The sequence below is a fragment of the Lepisma saccharinum genome, chromosome 7 (assembly GCF_977018435.1).
Source record: "Lepisma saccharinum chromosome 7, izLepSacc3.1, whole genome shotgun sequence".
In the NCBI taxonomy this organism is placed as follows: domain Eukaryota; kingdom Metazoa; phylum Arthropoda; class Insecta; order Zygentoma; family Lepismatidae; genus Lepisma; species Lepisma saccharinum.
The window spans coordinates 39,212,096-39,229,262 of NC_139235.1; the positions used below are offsets into that span (position 1 = coordinate 39,212,096).

The 17,167-nt window shown below is 52.5% G+C and overlaps 1 protein-coding gene and 44 non-coding genes across 45 annotated transcripts in view; all 45 read right to left on the minus strand.

Annotated features, from left to right (window-relative positions):
* Nucleotides 1-17,167, minus strand: part of LOC145990201 (uncharacterized) — a 135,131-nt gene that overhangs the window by 56,077 nt on the left and 61,887 nt on the right. The window lies entirely within an intron of this gene.
* TRNAL-CAG (transfer RNA leucine (anticodon CAG)) lies at nucleotides 372-455 on the minus strand. Its single transcript has one exon. It is a non-coding gene; the product is annotated as a tRNA-Leu (tRNA).
* Nucleotides 532-615, minus strand: TRNAL-CAG (transfer RNA leucine (anticodon CAG)). Its single transcript has one exon. It is a non-coding gene; the product is annotated as a tRNA-Leu (tRNA).
* Nucleotides 852-935, minus strand: TRNAL-CAG (transfer RNA leucine (anticodon CAG)). Its single transcript has one exon. It is a non-coding gene; the product is annotated as a tRNA-Leu (tRNA).
* TRNAL-CAG (transfer RNA leucine (anticodon CAG)) lies at nucleotides 1,171-1,254 on the minus strand. The gene has a single exon. It is a non-coding gene; the product is annotated as a tRNA-Leu (tRNA).
* Nucleotides 1,331-1,414, minus strand: TRNAL-UAG (transfer RNA leucine (anticodon UAG)). The gene has a single exon. It is a non-coding gene; the product is annotated as a tRNA-Leu (tRNA).
* On the minus strand, nucleotides 2,136-2,219 carry TRNAL-CAG (transfer RNA leucine (anticodon CAG)). Its single transcript has one exon. It is a non-coding gene; the product is annotated as a tRNA-Leu (tRNA).
* On the minus strand, nucleotides 2,456-2,539 carry TRNAL-CAG (transfer RNA leucine (anticodon CAG)). The gene has a single exon. It is a non-coding gene; the product is annotated as a tRNA-Leu (tRNA).
* On the minus strand, nucleotides 2,776-2,859 carry TRNAL-CAG (transfer RNA leucine (anticodon CAG)). The gene has a single exon. It is a non-coding gene; the product is annotated as a tRNA-Leu (tRNA).
* TRNAL-UAG (transfer RNA leucine (anticodon UAG)) lies at nucleotides 2,936-3,019 on the minus strand. The gene has a single exon. It is a non-coding gene; the product is annotated as a tRNA-Leu (tRNA).
* On the minus strand, nucleotides 4,056-4,139 carry TRNAL-UAG (transfer RNA leucine (anticodon UAG)). The gene has a single exon. It is a non-coding gene; the product is annotated as a tRNA-Leu (tRNA).
* On the minus strand, nucleotides 4,542-4,625 carry TRNAL-CAG (transfer RNA leucine (anticodon CAG)). Its single transcript has one exon. It is a non-coding gene; the product is annotated as a tRNA-Leu (tRNA).
* TRNAL-CAG (transfer RNA leucine (anticodon CAG)) lies at nucleotides 4,862-4,945 on the minus strand. The gene has a single exon. It is a non-coding gene; the product is annotated as a tRNA-Leu (tRNA).
* TRNAL-CAG (transfer RNA leucine (anticodon CAG)) lies at nucleotides 5,661-5,744 on the minus strand. Its single transcript has one exon. It is a non-coding gene; the product is annotated as a tRNA-Leu (tRNA).
* On the minus strand, nucleotides 5,821-5,910 carry TRNAL-CAG (transfer RNA leucine (anticodon CAG)). The gene has a single exon. It is a non-coding gene; the product is annotated as a tRNA-Leu (tRNA).
* TRNAL-CAG (transfer RNA leucine (anticodon CAG)) lies at nucleotides 5,987-6,070 on the minus strand. The gene has a single exon. It is a non-coding gene; the product is annotated as a tRNA-Leu (tRNA).
* On the minus strand, nucleotides 6,147-6,236 carry TRNAL-CAG (transfer RNA leucine (anticodon CAG)). Its single transcript has one exon. It is a non-coding gene; the product is annotated as a tRNA-Leu (tRNA).
* Nucleotides 6,953-7,036, minus strand: TRNAL-UAG (transfer RNA leucine (anticodon UAG)). Its single transcript has one exon. It is a non-coding gene; the product is annotated as a tRNA-Leu (tRNA).
* On the minus strand, nucleotides 7,273-7,356 carry TRNAL-UAG (transfer RNA leucine (anticodon UAG)). Its single transcript has one exon. It is a non-coding gene; the product is annotated as a tRNA-Leu (tRNA).
* Nucleotides 7,593-7,676, minus strand: TRNAL-CAG (transfer RNA leucine (anticodon CAG)). Its single transcript has one exon. It is a non-coding gene; the product is annotated as a tRNA-Leu (tRNA).
* TRNAL-UAG (transfer RNA leucine (anticodon UAG)) lies at nucleotides 7,753-7,836 on the minus strand. Its single transcript has one exon. It is a non-coding gene; the product is annotated as a tRNA-Leu (tRNA).
* Nucleotides 8,577-8,666, minus strand: TRNAQ-CUG (transfer RNA glutamine (anticodon CUG)). The gene has a single exon. It is a non-coding gene; the product is annotated as a tRNA-Gln (tRNA).
* On the minus strand, nucleotides 8,743-8,826 carry TRNAL-UAG (transfer RNA leucine (anticodon UAG)). Its single transcript has one exon. It is a non-coding gene; the product is annotated as a tRNA-Leu (tRNA).
* On the minus strand, nucleotides 9,063-9,146 carry TRNAL-CAG (transfer RNA leucine (anticodon CAG)). The gene has a single exon. It is a non-coding gene; the product is annotated as a tRNA-Leu (tRNA).
* TRNAL-CAG (transfer RNA leucine (anticodon CAG)) lies at nucleotides 9,383-9,466 on the minus strand. Its single transcript has one exon. It is a non-coding gene; the product is annotated as a tRNA-Leu (tRNA).
* Nucleotides 9,863-9,946, minus strand: TRNAL-UAG (transfer RNA leucine (anticodon UAG)). Its single transcript has one exon. It is a non-coding gene; the product is annotated as a tRNA-Leu (tRNA).
* Nucleotides 10,023-10,112, minus strand: TRNAL-CAG (transfer RNA leucine (anticodon CAG)). The gene has a single exon. It is a non-coding gene; the product is annotated as a tRNA-Leu (tRNA).
* On the minus strand, nucleotides 10,189-10,272 carry TRNAL-CAG (transfer RNA leucine (anticodon CAG)). The gene has a single exon. It is a non-coding gene; the product is annotated as a tRNA-Leu (tRNA).
* Nucleotides 10,668-10,751, minus strand: TRNAL-CAG (transfer RNA leucine (anticodon CAG)). The gene has a single exon. It is a non-coding gene; the product is annotated as a tRNA-Leu (tRNA).
* TRNAL-CAG (transfer RNA leucine (anticodon CAG)) lies at nucleotides 10,988-11,071 on the minus strand. The gene has a single exon. It is a non-coding gene; the product is annotated as a tRNA-Leu (tRNA).
* On the minus strand, nucleotides 11,308-11,391 carry TRNAL-CAG (transfer RNA leucine (anticodon CAG)). Its single transcript has one exon. It is a non-coding gene; the product is annotated as a tRNA-Leu (tRNA).
* On the minus strand, nucleotides 11,467-11,550 carry TRNAL-UAG (transfer RNA leucine (anticodon UAG)). The gene has a single exon. It is a non-coding gene; the product is annotated as a tRNA-Leu (tRNA).
* Nucleotides 12,267-12,350, minus strand: TRNAL-UAG (transfer RNA leucine (anticodon UAG)). The gene has a single exon. It is a non-coding gene; the product is annotated as a tRNA-Leu (tRNA).
* On the minus strand, nucleotides 12,587-12,670 carry TRNAL-CAG (transfer RNA leucine (anticodon CAG)). Its single transcript has one exon. It is a non-coding gene; the product is annotated as a tRNA-Leu (tRNA).
* TRNAL-UAG (transfer RNA leucine (anticodon UAG)) lies at nucleotides 12,747-12,830 on the minus strand. Its single transcript has one exon. It is a non-coding gene; the product is annotated as a tRNA-Leu (tRNA).
* Nucleotides 13,873-13,956, minus strand: TRNAL-UAG (transfer RNA leucine (anticodon UAG)). The gene has a single exon. It is a non-coding gene; the product is annotated as a tRNA-Leu (tRNA).
* TRNAL-CAG (transfer RNA leucine (anticodon CAG)) lies at nucleotides 14,033-14,122 on the minus strand. The gene has a single exon. It is a non-coding gene; the product is annotated as a tRNA-Leu (tRNA).
* Nucleotides 14,199-14,282, minus strand: TRNAL-UAG (transfer RNA leucine (anticodon UAG)). Its single transcript has one exon. It is a non-coding gene; the product is annotated as a tRNA-Leu (tRNA).
* Nucleotides 14,518-14,601, minus strand: TRNAL-CAG (transfer RNA leucine (anticodon CAG)). The gene has a single exon. It is a non-coding gene; the product is annotated as a tRNA-Leu (tRNA).
* TRNAL-CAG (transfer RNA leucine (anticodon CAG)) lies at nucleotides 14,678-14,761 on the minus strand. Its single transcript has one exon. It is a non-coding gene; the product is annotated as a tRNA-Leu (tRNA).
* Nucleotides 14,838-14,921, minus strand: TRNAL-CAG (transfer RNA leucine (anticodon CAG)). Its single transcript has one exon. It is a non-coding gene; the product is annotated as a tRNA-Leu (tRNA).
* Nucleotides 16,118-16,201, minus strand: TRNAL-CAG (transfer RNA leucine (anticodon CAG)). The gene has a single exon. It is a non-coding gene; the product is annotated as a tRNA-Leu (tRNA).
* TRNAL-CAG (transfer RNA leucine (anticodon CAG)) lies at nucleotides 16,278-16,361 on the minus strand. The gene has a single exon. It is a non-coding gene; the product is annotated as a tRNA-Leu (tRNA).
* Nucleotides 16,918-17,001, minus strand: TRNAL-UAG (transfer RNA leucine (anticodon UAG)). Its single transcript has one exon. It is a non-coding gene; the product is annotated as a tRNA-Leu (tRNA).
* On the minus strand, nucleotides 17,078-17,167 carry TRNAL-CAG (transfer RNA leucine (anticodon CAG)). The gene has a single exon. It is a non-coding gene; the product is annotated as a tRNA-Leu (tRNA).

The following is a 17,167-nucleotide window of genomic DNA, read 5'->3' on the forward strand; positions in this document are numbered from 1 at the left end:
GTCGCAAGTACAATTGTTGAAAGGAAGACGTAGAAGATTAAGGTGGCAAAAATGTAAGGAGTGGGATTCGAACCCAAGCCCGGAAGGGCGGACTGCGACCTGAACGCAGCGCCTTACACCGCTCGCCCATCCTGACTCTACAGCGTCTCTCTCCGTAACACTCCCGAGTATAATTGTTGAAAGGAAGACGAAGAAGATTAAGATGGCAAAAATATCATTAGTGAATTCGAACCCACGCCCGGAAGACCGGACTGCGAACTGAACGCAGCGCCTTAGACCGCTCGGCCACCCTGACTCTACAGCATCTCTCTCCGTAACACTCCCGAGTATAATTGTTGAAAGGAAAACTTAGGAGATGAAGGTGGCAAAAATGTCAGGAGTGGGATTCGAACCCACGCCCGGAAGACCGGACTGCGACCTGAACGCAGCGCCTTAGACCGCTCGGCCATCCTGACTCTACAGCGTCTTTCTCCGTAACACTCCCGAGTATAATTGTTGAAAGGAAGACGAAGAAGATGAAGGTGGCAAAAATGTCAGGAGTGGGATTCGAACCCACGCCCGGAGGACCGGACTGCGACCTGAACGCAGCGCCTTAGACCGCTCGGACATCCTGACTCTACAGCGTCTCTCTCCGTAACACTCCCGAGTATAATTGCTGAAAAGGAAGACGAAGAAGATTAAGATGGCAAAAATATCATTAGTGAATTCGAACCCACGCCCGGAAGACCGGACTGCGAACTGAACGCAGCGCCTTAGACCGCTCGGCCACCCTGACTCTACAGCATCTCTCTCCGTAACACTCCCGAGTATAATTGTTGAAAGGAAAACGTAGGAGATGAAGGTGGCAAAAATGTCAGGAGTGGGATTCGAAACCACGCCCGGAAGACCGGACTGCGACCTGAACGCAGCGCCTTAGACCGCTCGGCCATCCTGACTCTACAGCGTCTTTCTCCGTAACACTCCCGAGTATAATTGTTGAAAGGAAGACGAAGAAGATGAAGGTGGCAAAAATATCATTAGTGAATTCGAACACACGCCCGGAAGACCGGACTGCGACCTGAACGCAGCGCCTTAGACCGCTCGGACATCCTGACTCCACAGCGTCTCTCTCCGTAACACTCGCAAGTATAATTGTTGAAAGGAAGACGTAGAAGATGAAGGTGGCAAAAATGTCAGGAGTGGGATTCGAACCCACGCCCGGAAGACCGGACTGCGACCTGAACGCAGCACCTTAGACCGCTCGGCCATCCTGACTCTACAGCGTCTTTCTCCGTAACAGTCGCAAGTACAATTGTTGAAAAGAAGACGTCGAAAATGAAGGTGGCAAAAATGTCAGGAGTGGGATTCGAACCCACGCCCGGAAGACCGGACTGTGACCTAAACGCAGCGCCTTAGACCGCTCGGCCACCCTGACTCTACAGCGTCTTTCTCCGTAAAACTCCCGAGTATAATTGTTGAAAGGAAGACGAAGAAGATTAAGGTGGCAAAAATGTCAGGAGTGGGATTCGAACCCACGCCCGGAAGACCGGACTGCGACCTGAACGCAGCAGCAGCGCCTTAGACAGCTCGGCCATCCTGACTCTACAGCGTATCTCTCCGTAACACTCCCGAGTATAATTGTTGAAAGGAAGACGAAGAAGTTTAAGGTGGCAAAAATGTCAGGAGTGGGATTCGAACCCACGCCCGGAAGACCGGACTGCGACCTGAACGCAGTACCTTAGACCGCTCGGCCATCCTGAATCTACAGCGTCTTTCTCCGTAACAGTCGCAAGTACAATTGTTGAAAGGAAGACGAAGAAGATTAAGGTGGCAAAAATGTCAGGAGTGGGATTCTAACCCACGCTCGGAAGACCGGACTGCGACCTGAACGCAGCGCCTTACACCGCTCGCCCATCCTGACTCTACAGCGTCTCTCTCCGTAACACTCCCGAGTATAATTGTTGAAAGGAAGACGAAGAAGATTAAGATGGCAAAGATATCATTAGTGAATTCGAACCCACGCCCGAAAGACCGGACTGCGACCTGAACGCAGCGCCTTAGACCGCTCGGCCATCCTGACTCTACAGCGTCTCTCTCCGTAACACTCGCAAGTATAATTGTTGAAAGGAAAACGTAGAAGATGAAGGTGGCAAAAATGTCAGGAGTGGGATTCGAACCCACGCCCGGAAGACCGGACTGCGACCTGAACGCAGCGCCTTAGACCGCTCGGCCACCCTGACTCTACAGCATCTTTCTCCGTAACACTCCCGAGTATAATTGTTGAAAGGAAGACGAAGAAGATGAAGGTGGCAAAAATGTCAGGAGTGGGATTCGAACCCACGCCCGGAAGACCGGACTGAGACCTGAACGCAGCGCCTTAGACCGCTCGGCCACCCTGATTCTACAGCGTCTCTCTCCGTAACACTCCCGAGTATAATTGTTGAAAGGAAGACGAAGAAGATTAAGGTGGCAAAAATGTCAGGAGTGGGATTCGAACCCACGCCCGGAAGACCGGACTGAGACCTGAACGCAGCGCCTTAGACCGCTCGGCCATCCTGACTCTACAGCGTCTTTCTCCGTAACAGTCGCAAGTACAATTGTTGAAAGGAAGACGAAGAAGATTAAGGTGTCAAAAATGTCAGGAGTGGGATTCGAACCCACGCCCGGAAGACCGGATTGCGACCTGAATGCAGCGCCTTAGACCGCTCGGCCAACCTGACTCTACAACGTCTCTCTCCGTAACACTCGCAAGTATAATTGTTAAAAGGAAAACGTAGAAGATGAAGGTGGCAAAAATGTCAGGAGTGGGATTCGAACCCACGTCCGGAAGACCGGACTGCGACCTGAACGCAGCGCCTTAGACCGCTCGGCCACCCTGACTCTACAGCATCTCTCTCCGTAACACTCGCAAGTATAATTGTTGAATGGAAGACGTAGAAGATGAAGGTGGCAAAAATGTCAGGAGTGGGATTCGAACCAACGCCCGGAAGACCGGACTGCGACCTAAACGCAGCGCCTTAGACCGCTCGGCCACCCTGACTCTACACCGTCTCTCTCCGGAACACTCCCGAGTATAATTGTTGAAAGGAAGACGAAGAAGATTAAGGTGGCAAAAATGTCAGGAGTGGGATTCGATCCAACGCCCGGAAGACCGGACTGCGACCTGAACGCAGCGCCTTAGACCGCTCGGCCACCCTGACTCTACAGCGTCTCTCTCCGTAACACTCCCGAGTATAATTGTTGAAAGGAAGACGAAGAAGATTAAGGTGGCACAAATGTCAGGAGTGGGATTCGAACCCACGCCCGGAAGACCGGACTGCGACCTGAACGCAGCTCCTTAGACGACTCGGACATGCTGACTCTACAGCGTCTCTCTCCGTAACACTCGCAAGTATAATTGTTGAAAGGAAGACGTAGAAGATGAAGGTGGCAAAAATGTCAGGAGACGTATTCTAACCCACGCCCGGAAGACCGGACTGCGACCTGAACGCAGCGCCTTAGACCGCTCGGACATCCTGACTCTACAGCGTCTCTCTCCGTAACACTTGCAAGTATAATTGTTGAAAGGAAGACGTAGAAGTTGAAGGTGGCAAAAATGTCAGGAGTGGGATTCGAACCCACGCCCGGAAGACCGGATTGCGACCTGATTGCAGCTCCTTAGACCGCTCGGCCACCCTGACTCTACAGCGTCTCTCTCCGTAACACTCCCGAGTATAATTGTTGAAAGGAAGACGAAGAAGATGAAGGTGGCAAAAATGTCAGGAGTGGGATTCGAACCCACTCCCGGAAGACCGGACTGCGAGCTGAACGCAGCGCCTTAGACGGCTCGGCCACCCTGACTCTACAGCGTCTCTCTCCGTAACACTCGCAAGTATAATTGTTGAAAGGAAGACGTAGAAGATGAAGGTGGCACAAATGTCAGTAGTGGGATTCGAACCCACGCCCGGAAGACCGGACTGCGACCTGAACGCAGCGCCTTAGAACGCTCGGACATCCTGACGCTACAGCGTCTTTCTCCGTAACAGTCGCAAGTACAATTGTTGAAAGGAATACGTAGAAGTTTAAGGTGGCAAAAATGTCAGGAATGGGATTCAAACCCACGCCCGGAAGACCGGACTGCGACCTATACGCAGCGCCTTAGACCGCTCGGCCATCCTGACTCTACAGCGTCTTTCTCCGTAACAGTCGCAAGTACAATTGTTGAGAGGAAGACGAAGAAGATTAAGGTGGCAAAAATGTCAGGAGTGGGATTCGAACCCACGCCCGGAAGACCGGACTGCGACCTGAACGCAGCAGCAGCGCCTTAGACAGCTCGGCCATCCTGACTCTACAGCGTATCTCTCCGTAACACTCCCGAGTATAATTGTTGAAAGGAAGACGAAGAAGTTTAAGGTGGCAAAAATGTCAGGAGTGGGATTCGAACCCACGCCCGGAAGACCGGACTGCGACCTGAACGCAGCACCTTAGACCGCTCGGCCATTCTGAACCTACAGCGTCTTTCTCCGTAACAGTCGCAAGTACAATTGATGAAAGGAAGACGAAGAAAATTAAGGTGGCAAAAATGTCAGGAGTGGGATTCTAACCCACGCTCGGAAGACCGGACTGCGACCTGAACGCAGCGCCTTACACCGCTCGGCCATCCTGACTCTACAGCGTCTCTCTCCGTAACACTCCCGAGTATAATTGTTGAAAGGAAGACGAAGAAGATTAAGGTGGCAAAAATGTCAGGAGTGGGATTCGATCCAACGCCCGGAAGACCGGACTGCGACCTGAACGCAGCGCCTTAGACCGCTCGGCCACCCTGACTCTACAGCGTCTCTCTCCGTAACACTCCCGAGTATAATTGTTGAAAGGAAGACGAAGAAGTTTAAGGTGGCAAAAATGTCAGGAGTGGGATTCGAACCCACGCCCGGAAGACCGGACTGCGACCTGAACGCAGCGCCTTAGACCGCTCGGCCATCCTGACTCTACAGCGTCTCTCTCCGTAACACTCCCAAGTATAATTGTTGAAAGGAAAACGTAGAAGATGAAGGTGGCAAAAATGTCAGGAGTCGTATTCGAACCCACGCCCGAAAGACCGGACTGCGACCTAAACGCAGCGCCTTAGACCGCTCGGCCACCCTGACTCTACAGCGTCTCTCTCCGTAACACTCCCGAGTATAATTGTTGAAAGGAAGACGAAGAAGATGAAGGTGGCAAAAATGTCAGGAGTGGGATTCGAACCCACTCCCGGAAGACCGGACTGCGAGCTGAACGCAGCGCCTTAGATGGCTCGGCCACCCTGACTCTACAGCGTCTCTCTCCGTAACACTCGCAAGTATAATTGTTGAAAGGAAGACGTAGAAGATGAAGGTGGCACAAATGTCAGGAGTGGGATTCGAACCCACGCCCGGAAGACCGGACTGCGACTGAACGCAGCGCCTTAGCCCGCTCGGACATCCTGACGCTACAGCGTCTCTCTCCGTAACACTCCTGAGTATAATTGTTGAAAGGAAGACGAAGAAGATTAAGGTGGCAAAAATGTCAGGAGTGGGATTCGAACCCATGCCCGGAAGACTGAACTGCGACCTGAACGCAGCGCCTTAAACCTCTCGGGCATCCTGACACTACAGCGTCTATCTCCGTAACACTCGCAAGTATAATTGTTGAAAGGAAGACGTAGAAGTTTAAGGTGGCAAAAATGTCAGGAATGGGATTCAAACCCACGCCCGGAAGACCGGACTGCGACCTGAACGCAGCGCCTTAGACCGCTCGGCCATCCTGACTCTACTGCGTCTTTCTCCGTAACAGTCGCAAGTACAATTGTTGAGAGGAAGACGAAGAAGATTAAGGTGGCAAAAATGTCAGGAGTGGGATTCGAACCCACGCCCGGAAGACCGGACTGCGACCTGAACGCAGCAGCAGCGCCTTAGACCGCTCGGCCATCCTGACTCTACAGCGTATCTCTCAGTAACACTCCCGAGTATAATTGTTGAAAGGAAGACGAAGAAGTTTAAGGTGGCAAAAATGTCAGGAGTGGGATTCGAACCCACGCCCGGAAGACCGGACTGCGACCTGAACGCAGCACCTTAGACCGCTCGGCCATCCTGACTCTACAGCGTCTTTCTCCGTAACAGTCGCAAGTACAATTGTTGAAAGGAAGACGAAGAAGATTAAGGTGGCAAAAATGTCAGGAGTGGGATTCGAACCCACGCCCGGAAGACCGGACTGCGACCTGAACGCAGCAGCAGCGCCTTAGACCGCTCGGCCATCCTGACTCTACAGCGTATCTCTCAGTAACACTCCCGAGTATAATTGTTGAAAGGAAGACGAAGAAGATTAAGGTGGCACAAATGTCAGGAGTGGGATTCGAACCCACGCCCGGAAGACCGGACTGCGACCTGAACGCAGATCCTTAGACCGCTCGGACATGCTGACTCTACAGCGTCTCTCTCCGTAACACTCGCAAGTATAATTGTTGAAAGGAAGACGTAGAAGATGAAGGTGGCAAAAATGTCAGGAGTCGTATTCTAACCCACGCCCGGAAGACCGGACTGCGACCTGAACGCAGCGCCTTAGACCGCTCGGACATCCTGACTCTACAGCGTCTCTCTCCGTAACACTCGCAAGTATAATTGTTGAAAGGAAGACGTAGAAGATGAAGGTGGCAAAAATGTCAGGAGTGCTATTCGAACCCACGGACGGAAGACCGTCCTGCGTCCTGAACGCAGCGCCTTAGACCGCTCGTCCACCCTGACTCTACAGCGTCTCTCTCCGTAACACTCCCGAGTATAATTGTTGAAAGGAAAACGAAGAAGATTAAGGTGGCAAAAATGTCAGTAGTGGTATTCTAACCCACGCCCGGAAGACCGGACTGCGACCTGAACGCAGCGCCTTAGACCGCTCGGCCACCCTGACTCTACAGCATCTCTCTCCGTAACACTCGCAAGTATAATTGTTGAAAAGAAGACGTCGAAAATGAAGGTGGCAAAAATGTCAGGATTGGGATTCGAACCCACGCCCGGAAGACCGGACTGCGACCTAAACGCAGCGCCTTAGACCGCTCGGCCACCCTGACTCTACAGCGTCTCTCTCCGTAACACTCAAGAGTATAATTGTTGGAAGGAAGACGAAGAAGATGAAGGTGGCAAAAATGTCAGGAGTGGGATTCGAACCCACGCCCGGAAGACCGGACTGCGACCTGAACGCAGCGCCTTAGACGGTTCTGCCACCCTGACTCTACAGCGTCTCTCTTCGTAACACTCCCGAGTATAATTGTTGAAAGGAAGACGAAGAAGATTAAGGTGGCAAAAATGTCAGGAGTGGGATTCGAACCCACGCCCGGAAGACCGGACTGCGACCTAAACGCAGCGCCTTAGACCGCTCGGCCACCCTGACTCTACAGCGTCTCTCTCCGTAACATTCCCGAGTATAATTGTTGAAAGGAAGACGAAGAAGATGAAGGTGGCAAAAATGTCAGGAGTGGGATTCGAACCCACGCCCGGAAGACCGGACTGCGACCTGAACGCAGCGCCTTAGACGGCTCTGCCACCCTGACTCTACAGCGTCTCTCTTCGTAACACTCCCGAGTATAATTGTTGAAAGGAAGACGAAGAAGATTAAGGTGGCAAAAATGTCAGGAGTGGGATTCGAACCCACGCCCGGAAGACCGGACTGCGACCTGAACGCAGCGCCTTACACCGCTCGGGCATCCTGACTCTATAGCGTCTCTCTCCGTAACACTCCCGAGTATAATTGTTGAAAGGAAGACGAAGAAGATTAAGGTGGCAAAAATGTCAGGAGTTGGATTCAAACCCACGCCCGGAAGACCGGACTGCGACCTAAACGCAGCGCCTTAGACCGCTCGGCCATCCTGACTCTACAGCGTCTTTCTCCGTAACAATCGCAAGTACAATTGTTGAAAGGAAGACGAAGAAGATTAAGGTAGCAAAACTGTCAGGAGTGGGATTCGAACCCACGCCCGGAAGACCGGACTGCGACCTGAACGCAGCAGCAGCGCCTTAGACCGCTCGGCCACCCGGACTCTACAGCATCTCTCTCCGTAACACTCCCGAGTATAATTGTTGAAAGGAAGACGAAGAAGATGAAGGTGGCAAAAATGCCAGGAGTGGGATTCGAACTCACGCCCGGAAGACCGGACTGCGACCTGAACGCAGCAGCAGCGCCTTAGACCGCTCGGCCACCCGGACTCTACAGCATCTCTCTCGGTAACACTCGCAAGTATAATTGTTGAAAGGAAGACGTAGAAGACGAATTTGGCAAAAATGTCAGGAGTGGGATTCGAACCCACGCCCGGAAGACCGGACTGCGACCTGAAGGCAGCAGCAGCGCCTTAGACCGCTCGGCCACCCGGACTCTACAGCATCTCTCTCCGTAACACTCCCGAGTATAATTGTTGAAAGGAAGACGAAGAAGATGAAGGTGGCAAAAATGTCAGGAGTGGGATTCGAACCCACGCCCGGAAGACCGGACTGCGACCTGAACGCAGCAGCAGCGCCTTAGACCGCTCGGCCACCCGGACTCTACAGCATCTCTCTCCGTAACACTCGCAAGTATAATTGTTGAAAGGAAGACGTAGAAGACGAATTTGGCAAAAATGTCAGGAGTGGGATTCGAACCCACGCCCGGAATACCGGACTGCGACCAGAACGCAGCAGCAGCGCCTTTGACCGCTCGGCCACCCGGACTCTACAGCATCTCTCTCCGTAACACTCGCAAGTATAATTGTTGAAAGGAAGACGTAGAAGACGAATTTGGCAAAAATGTCAGGAGTGGGATTCGAACCCACGCCCGGAAGACCGGACTGCGACCTAAACGCTGCGCCTTAGACCGCTCGGCCACCCTGACTCTACAGCGTCTCTCTCCGTAACACTCCCGAGTATAATTGTTGAAAGGAAGACGAAGAAGATTAAGGTGGCAAAAATGTCAGGAGTGGGATTCGAACCCACGCCCGGAAGACCGGACTGCGACCTGAACGCAGCGCCTTAGACCGCTCGGACATCCTGATTCTACAGCGTCTCTCTGCGTAACACTCCCGAGTATAATTGTTGAAAGGAAGACGAAGAAGATTAAGGTGGCAAAAATGTCACGAGTGGGATTCGAACCCACGCCCGGAAGACCGGACTGCGACCTGAACGCAGCGCCTTAGACCGCTCGGCCATCCTGACTCTACAGCGTCTTTCTCCGTAACAGTCGCAAGTACAATTGTTTAAAGGAAAACGAAGAAGATTAAGGTGGCAAAAATGTCAGGAGTGGGATTCGAACCCACGCCCGGAAGACCGGACATCGACCTAAACGCAGCGCCCTAGACCGCTCGGACATCCTGACTCTACAGCGTCTCTCTCCGTAACACTCCCGAGTATAATTGTTGAAAGGAAGACGAAGAAGATTAAGGTGGCAAAAATGTCAGGAGTGGGATTCGAACCCACGCCCGGAAGACCGGACGGCGACCTGAACGCAGCGCCTTAGACCGCTCGGCCATCCTGACTGTACAGCGTCTCTCTCCGTAACACTCGCAAGTATAATTGTTGAAAGGAAAACGTAGAAGATGAAGGTGGCAAAAATGTCAGGAGTGGGATTCGAACACACGCCCGGAAGACCGGACTGCGACCTGAACGCAGCGCCTTAGACCGCTCGGACAACCTGACGCTACAGCGTCTCTCTCCGTAACACTCCAGAGTATAATTGTTGAAAGGAAGACGAAGAAGATTAAGGTGGCAAAAATGTCAGGAGTGGGATTCGAACCCATGCCCGGAAGACTGAACTGCGACCTGAACGCAGCGCCTTAAACCTCTCGGGCATCCTGACACTACAGCGTCTATCTCCGTAACACTCGCAAGTATAATTGTTGAAAGGAATACGTAGAAGTTTAAGGTGGCAAAAATGTCAAGAATGGGATTCAAACCCACGCCCGGAAGACCGGACTGCGACCTAAACGCAGCGCCTTAGACCGCTCGGCCATCCTGACTCTACAGCGTCTTTCCCCGTAACAGTCGCAACTACAATTGTTGAGAAGAAGACGAAGAAGATTAAGGTGGCAAAAATGTCAGGAGTGGGATTCGAACCCACGCCCGGAAGACCGGACTGCGACCTGAACGCAGCAGCAGCGCCTTAGACCGCTCGGCCATCCTGACTCTACAGCGTATCTCTCCGTAACACTCCCGAGTATAATTGTTGAAAGGAAGACGAAGAAATTTAAGGTGGCAAAAATGTCAGGAGTGGGATTCGAACCCACGCCCGGAAGACCGGACTGCGACCTGAACGCAGCACCTTAGACCGCTCGGCCATCATGACTCTACAGCGTCTTTCTCCGTAACAGTCGCAAGTACAATTGTTGAAAGGAAGACGAAGAAGATTAAGGTGGCAAAAATGTCAGGAGTGGGATTCTAACCCACGCCCGGAAGACCGGACTGCGACCTGAACGCAGCGCCTTACACCGCTCGCCCATCCTGACTCTACAGCGTCTCTCTCCGTAACACTCCCGAGTATAATTGTTGAAAGGAAGACGAAGAAGATTAAGATGGCAAAGATATCATTAGAGAATTCGAACCCACGCCCGGAAGACCGGACTGCGACCTGAACGCAGCGCCTTAGACCGCTCGGCCATCCTGACTCTACAGCGTCTCTCTCCGTAACACTCGCAAGTATAATTGTTGAAAGGAAAACGTAGAAGATGAAGGTGGCAAAAATGTCAGGAGTGGGATTCGAACCCACGCCCGGAAGACCGGACTGCGAACTGAACGCAGCGCCTTAGACCGCTGGGCCACCCTGACTCTACAGCGTCTCTCTCCGTAACACTCCCGAGTATAATAATTGAAAGGAAGACGAAGAAGATGAAGGTGGCAAAAATGTCAGGAGTGGAATTCGAACCCACGCCCGGAAGACCGGGCTGCGACCTGAACGCAGCGCCTTAGACCGCTCGGCCACCCTGATTCTACAGCGTCTCTCTCCGTAACACTCCCGAGTATAATTGTTGAAAGGAAGACGAAGAAGATTAAGGTGGCAAAAATGTCAGGAGTGGGATTCGAACCCACGCCCGGAAAACCGGACTGCGACCTGAACGCAGCGCCTTAGACCGCTCGGCCATCCTGACTCTACAGCGTCTTTCTCCGTAACAGTCGCAAGTACAATTTTTGAAAGGAAGACGAAGAAGATTAAGGTGTCAAAAATGTCAGGAGTGGGATTCGAACCCACGCCCGGAAGACCGGATTGCGACCTGAATGCAGCGCCTTAGACCGCTCGACCAACCTGACTCTACAACGTCTCTCTCCGTAACACTTGCAAGTATAATTGTTAAAAGGAAAACGTAGAAGATGAAGGTGGCAAAAATGTCAGGAGTGGGATTCGAACCCACGTCCGGAAGACCGGACTGCGACCTGAACGCAGCGCCTTAGACCGCTCGGCCACCCTGACTCTACAGCATCTCTCTCCGTAACACTCGCAAGTATAATTGTTGAAAGGAAGACGTAGAAGATGAAGGTAGCAAATAGTCAGGAGTGGGATTCGAACCAACGCCCGGAAGACCGGACTGCGACCTAAACGCAGCGCCTTAGACCGCTCGGCCACCCTGACTCTACACCGTCTCTCTCCGGAACACTCCCGAGTATAATTGTTGAAAGGAAGACGAAGAAGATTAAGGTGGCAAAAATGTCAGGATTGGGATTCGAACCAACGCCCGGAAGACCGGACTGCGACCTGAACGCAGCGCCTTAGACCGCTCGGCCACCCTGACTCTACAGCGTCTCTCTCCGTAACACTCCCGAGTATAATTGTTGAAAGGAAGACGAAGAAGATTAAGGTGGCACAAATGTCAGGAGTGGGATTCGAACCCACGCCCGGAAGACCGGACTGCGACCTGAACGCAGCTCCTTAGACGGCTCGGACATGCTGATTCTACAGCGTTTCCCTCCGTAACACTCGCAAGTATAATTGTTGAAAGGAAGACGTAGAAGATGAAGGTGGCAAAAATGTCAGGAGTGGGATTCGAACCCACGCCCGGAAGACCGGATTGCGACCTGAACGCAGCGCCTTAGACCGCTCGTCCACCCTGACTCTACAGCGTCTCTCTCCGTAACACTCCCGAGTATAATTGTTGAAAGGAAAACGAAGAAGATTAAGGTGGCAAAAATGTCAGTAGTGGGATTCTAACCCACGCCCGGAAGACCGGACTGCGACCTGAACGCAGCGCCTTAGACCGCTCGGCCACCCTGACTCTACAGCATCTCTCTCCGTAACACTCGCAAGTATAATTGTTGAAAAGAAGACGTCGAAAATGAAGGTGGCAAAAATGTCAGGAGTGGGATTCGAACCCACGCCCGGAAGACCGGACTGCGACCTAAACGCAGCGCCTTAGACCGCTCGGCCATCCTGACTCTACAGCGTCTTTCTCCGTAACAGTCGCAAGTACAATTGTTGAAAGGAAGAAGAAGAAGATTAAGGTGGCAAAAATGTCAGGAGTGGGATTCGAACCCACTCCCGGAAGACCGAATTGCGACCTGAACGCAGCGCCTTACACCGCTCGGCCAACCTGACTCTACAACGTCTCTCTCCGTAACACTCGCAAGTATAATTGTTAAAAGGAAAACGTAGAAGATGAAGGTGGCAAAAATGTCAGGAGTGGGATTCGAACCCACGTCCGGAAGACCGGACTGCGACCTGAACGCAGCGCCTTAGACCGCTCGGCCACCCTGACTCTACAGCATCTCTCTCCGTAACACTCGCAAGTATAATTGTTGAAAGGAAGACGAAGAAGATTAAGGTGGCAAAAATGTCAGGAGTGGGATTCGAACCAACGCCCGGAAGACCGTCCTGCGACCTAAACGCAGCGCCTTAGACCGCTCGGCCACCCTGACTCTACACCGTCTCTCTCCGGAACACTCCCGAGTATAATTGTTGAAAGGAAGACGAAGAAGATTAAGGTGGCAAAAATGTCAGGAGTGGGATTCGAACCCACGCCCGGAAGACCGGACTGCGACCTGAACGCAGCAGCAGCGCCTTAGACCGCTCGGCCACCCTGACTCTACAGCGTCTCTCTCCGTAACACTCCCGAGTATAATTGTTGAAAGGAAGAAAAAGAAGATTAAGGTGGCACAAATGTCAGGAGTGGGATTAGAACCCACGCCCGGAAGACCGGACTGCGACCTGAACGCAGCTCCTTAGACCGCTCGGACATCCTGACTCTACAGCGTCTCTCTCCGTAACACTCGCAAGTATAATTGTTGAAAGGAAGACGTAGAAGATGAAGGTGGCAAAAATGTCAGGAGTCGTATTCGAACCCACGCCCGAAAGACCGGACTGCGACCTAAACGCAGCGCCTTAGACCGCTCGGCCACCCTGACTCTAGAGCGTCTCTCTCCGTAACACTCCCGAGTATAATTGTTGAAAGGAAGACGAAGAAGATGAAGGTGGCAAAAATGTCAGGATTGGGATTCGAACCCTCTCCCGGAAGACCGGACTGCGAGCTGAACGCAGCGCCTTAGATGGCTCGGCCACCCTGACTCTACAGCGTCTCTCTCCGTAACACTCGCAAGTATAATTGTTGAAAGGAAGACGTAGAAGATGAAGGTGGCACAAATGTCAGGAGTGGGATTAGAACCCACGCCCGGAAGACCGGACTGCGACCTGAACGCAGCGCCTTAGACCGCTCGGACATCCTGACGCTACAGCGTCTCTCTCCGTAACACTCCAGAGTATAATTGTTGAAAGGAAGACGAAGAAGATTAAGGTGACAAAAATGTCAGGAGTGGGATTCGAACCCATGCCCGGAAGACCGGACTGCGACCTGAACGCAGCGCCTTAAACCTCTCGGGCATCCTGACACTACAGCGTCTATCTCCGTAACACTCGCAAGTATAATTGTTGAAAGGAAGACGTAGAAGTTTAAGGTGGCAAAAATGTCAGGAATGGGATTCAAACCCACGCCCGGAAGACCGGACTGCGACCTAAACGCAGCGCCTTAGACCGCTCGGCCATCCTGACTCTACAGCGTCTTTCTCCGTAACAGTCGCAAGTACAATTGTTGAGAGGAAGACGAAGAAGATTAAGGTGGCAAAAATGTCAGGAGTGGGATTCGAACCCACGCCCGGAAGACCGGACTGCGACCTGAACGCAGCAGCAGCGCCTTAGACCGCTCGGCCATCCTGACTCTACAGCGTATCTCTCCGTAACACTCCCGAGTATAATTGTTGAAAGGAAGACGAAGAAGTTTAAGGTGGCAAAAATGTCAGGAGTGGGATTCGAACCCACGCCCGGAAGACCGGACTGCGACCTAAACGCAGCGCCTTACACCGCTCGCCCATCCTGACTCTACAGCGTCTCTCTCCGTAACACTCCCGAGTATAATTGTTGAAAGGAAGACGAAGAAGATTAAGATGGCAAAGATATCATTAGAGAATTCGAACCCACGCCCGGAAGACCGGACTGCGACCTGAACGCAGCGCCTTAGACCGCTCGGCCATCCTGACTCTACAGCGTCTCTCTCCGTAACACTCGCAAGTATAATTGTTGAAAGGAAAACGTAGAAGATGAAGGTGGCAAAAATGTCAGGAGTGGGATTCGAACCCACGCCCGGAAGACCGGACTGCGACCTGAACGCAGCGCCTTAGACCGCTGGGCCACCCTGACTCTACAGCGTCTCTCTCCGTTACACTCCCGAGTATAATTGTTGAAAGGAAGACGAAGAAGATGAAGGTGGCAAAAATGTCAGGAGTGGGATTCGAACCCACGCCCGGAAGACCGGGCTGCGACCTGAACGCAGCGCCTTAGACCGCTCGGCCACCCTGATTCTACAGCGTCTCTCTCCGTAACACTCCCGAGTATAATTGTTGAAAGGAAGACGAAGAAGATTAAGGTGGGAAAAATGTCAGGAGTGGGATTCGAACCCACGCCCGGAAGACCGGACTGCGACCTGAACGCAGCGCCTTAGACCGCTCGGCCATCCTGACTCTACAGCGTCTTTCTCCGTAACAGTCGCAAGTACAATTGTTGAAAGGAAGACGAAGAAGATTAAGGTGTCAAAAATGTCAGGAGTGGGATTCGAACCCACGCCCGGAAGACCGGATTGCGACCTGAATGCAGCGCCTTAGACCGCTCGACCAACCTGACTCTACAACGTCTCTCTCCGTAACACTCGCAAGTATAATTGTTAAAAGGAAGACGAAGAAGATTAAGGTGGCAAAAATGTCAGGAGTGGGATTCGAACCAACGCCCGGAAGACCGGACTGCGACCTGAACGCAGCGCCTTAGACCGCTCGGCCACCCTGACTCTACAGCGTCTCTCTCCGTAACACTCCCGAGTATAATTGTTGAAAGGAAGACGAAGAAGATTAAGGTGGCACAAATGTCAGGAGTGGGATTCGAACCCACGCCCGGAAAACCGGACTGCGACCTGAACGCAGCTCCTTAGACGACTCGGACATGCTGACTCTACAGCGTCTCCCTCCGTAACACTCGCAAGTATAATTGTTGAAAGGAAGACGTAGAAGATGAAGGTGGCAAAAATGTCAGGAGTCGTATTCTAACCCACGCCCGGAAGACCGGACTGCGACCTGAACGCAGCGCCTTAGACCGCTCGGACATCCTGACTCTACAGCGTCTCTCTCCGTAACACTCGCAAGTATAATTGTTGAAAGGAAGACGTAGAAGATGAAGGTGGCAAAAATGTCAGGAGTGGGATTCGAACCCACGCCCGGAAGACCGGATTGCGACCTGAACGCAGCGCCTTAGACCGCTCGTCCACCCTGACTCTACACCGTCTCTCTCCGGAACACTCCCGAGTATAATTGTTAAAAGGAAAACGTAGAAGATGAAGGTGGCAAAAATGTAAGGAGTGGGATTCGAACCCACGTCCGGAAGACCGGACTGCGACCTGAACGCAGCGCCTTAGACCGCTCGGCCACCCTGACTCTACAGCATCTCTCTCCGTAACACTCGCAAGTATAATTGTTGAAAGGAAGACGAAGAAGATTAAGGTGGCAAAAATGTCAGGAGTGGGATTCGAACCAACGCCCGGAAGACCGTCCTGCGACCTAAACGAAGCGCCTTAGACCGCTCGGCCACCCTGACTCTACACCGTCTCTCTCCGGAACACTCCCGAGTATAATTGTTGAAAGGAAGGCGAAGAAGATTAAGGTGGCAAAAATGTCAGGAGTGGGATTCGAACCCACGCCCGGAAGACCGGACTGCGACCTGAACGCAGCGCCTTAGACCGCTCGGCCACCCTGACTCTACAGCGTCTCTCTCCGTAACACTCCCAAGTATAATTGTTGAAAGGAAGACGAAGAAGATTAAGGTGGCACAAATGTCAGGAGTGGGATTCGAACCCACGCCCGGAAGACCGGACTGCGACCTGAACGCAGCTCCTTAGACCGCTCGGCCATCCTGACTCTACAGCGTCTCTCTCCGTAACACTCGCAAGTATAATTGTTGAAAGGAAGACGTAGAAATTGTAGGTGGCAAAAAAGTCAGGAGTCGTATTCGAACCCACGCCCGAAAGACCGGACTGCGACCTAAACGCAGCGCCTTAGACCGCTCGGCCACCCTGACTCTAGAGCGTCTCTCTCCGTAACACTCCCGAGTATAATTGTTGAAAGGAAGACGAAGAAGATGAAGGTGGCAAAAATGTCAGGAGTGGGATTCGAACCCACTCCCGGAAGACCGGACTGCGAGCTGAACGCAGCGCCTTAGACCGCTCGGACATCCTGACGCTACAGCGTCTCTCTCCGTAACACTCCAGAGTATAATTGTTGAAAGGAAGACGAAGAAGATTAAGGTGGCAAAAATGTCAGGAGTGGCATTCGAACCCATGCCCGGAAGACCGGACTGCGACCTGAACGCAGCGCCTTAAACCTCTCGGGCATCCTGATACTACAGCGTCTATCTCCGTAACACTCGCAAGTATAATTGTTGAAAGGAAGACGTAGAAGTTTAAGGTGGCAAAAATGTCAGGAATGGGATTCAAACCCACGCCCGGAAGACCGGACTGCGACCTAAACGCAGCGCCTTAGACCGCTCGGCCATCCTGACTCTACAGCGTCTTTCTCCGTAACAGTATCAAGTACAATTGTTGAGAGGAAGACGAAGAAGATTAAGGTGGCAAAAATGTCAGGAGTGGGATTCGAACCCACGCCCGGAAGACCGGACTGCGACCTGAACGCAGCAGCAGCGCCTTAGACCGCTCGGCCATCCTGAC